Genomic DNA, 1,681 nt, shown 5'->3' on the forward strand with positions numbered 1-1,681 from the left:
ATAGCAGACAGGTAATACTAATCTTACAGATTAGGGACGCAGCAGAAACAATTATTACTCAAGGAGTGGATTTATATATAGTTCGGAAATTTCATAATTTAACCCGCAAACATCATTTCATATTTCTCTATATAAACTCACCACTAATCCTTTTTGGGTTCCGGAGTACAGTGCTACTCGCCAAAAAAGCGCTTTGACTCCTCATCAGGGGTAGTAAGCACTATATAAATGCAATTACAATGTAGGAAAACTCTTATTTTGCTATTAACTACAAGCTTATTGTTTGAAAAACTAAATGTAATTACACCCAAAACCAGATACGTAGCTTCCAGTGGTGCGGCCAGTGCAGTGGCACAGGCAACTAGAGGCAGGAGAGGGTCCAGTTTGCCATGCACCATCTGCAGTTGTTTCAGAGGCTGCCTGTTCAATTTTCTTTATAAAACACAGAGCCTGCCAGGTGCCTGGCTCAGCGTTTACTCTTCGGGCGGGTGCAGGGTGGCAAGGAGGATAACTGAGAAATGGGTGCCTGCGCTGGCGCATGGCAGCCAATTGTGCACCAGCAAAGGGGAAAGCACATGTATGCATCATATTGTTGTTAATACCTCACACCGTTGTACTTTTAAAATGATGCAGCTCGGTGCAGCAAAATGCCTTGTGGTGCCATGCATCATTTTGTAGTAAATGAGGTCTACAGTATGGAAATAGTTCCATTTCAGCGAGTGGGGGGAAGATAAATAATCTTTGTTGCTTTAGATTTCAATACATCATCTAAGGCTGAATTTAATGACCTCTTAATAAACACAGAAATGCTGCCAATTAGCCTTCATCAACTCAGAGACCCTTACACCATGGTCAGTATCTCATCTACTGGCAGCACTCATTAGTCACCATGGCACACCACCAGGAAAATTAGCTTGGACTGTGTTCATTATGATTTATGTTACGGGATACTATGAGACCCATTAGTATGTCAGGTGGATCGCTAGCGCACGCATGGCGGTGGCAATCCGCCCGACATTTTCTCCTGCCCGCATGCCAATTCCCCCCGCAAATTACTATGGCGGGGGTACCCCTGTGGACGGAAAGACCGTCCGCCGGATTTCCACCCGGTCGATGATTCGACCGGGCGGAAAAGCTGTTGATATGGTGGCGGTGTCTGTTAGACACCGCCATCCATATCAGGATGCATGCCACGGAAGGGCATGCGGTCTTTCACATTGGGGGCACGTAGCGGGCCCCCAGGTATTTTGGGGTTGGGGGGTGCACATTGGGGTACCTATGGTACCCCCTTGCATTTGCATGTACAACGGTGCCTGTCACGTTGTTCATTCAAATGCACAACTTGCTTTTTTGGCATTGCGGCGGGCGGTGCTTTCTGCACCGCCCACCGCGATGTTAAAAATGCGGGCGCATCCTAATTGTATCTGCAGGACCACCGCATGCATTTCGGGCGGTCCCATTTCCCAGAACTATGTCCGCCCACCATGCTAATGATGCCCTATATGTTAGTAACGGAAATGTTGGGTTGCTCTGCACAGCACTATTATTCCCCTGAGTCATTTTTGCACTTTATAAAACTTTCAAAATAAAAAATAAAAATAAAATAAATATTTATGAGGTCAACATTTTGCAGGTCCAAAGCTACTAATGTATATTCTTTATGATGTAGGCACTGGTATGC

This window comes from Triturus cristatus, chromosome 7, assembly GCF_964204655.1.
Source record: "Triturus cristatus chromosome 7, aTriCri1.1, whole genome shotgun sequence".
NCBI classification, from domain to species: domain Eukaryota; kingdom Metazoa; phylum Chordata; class Amphibia; order Caudata; family Salamandridae; genus Triturus; species Triturus cristatus.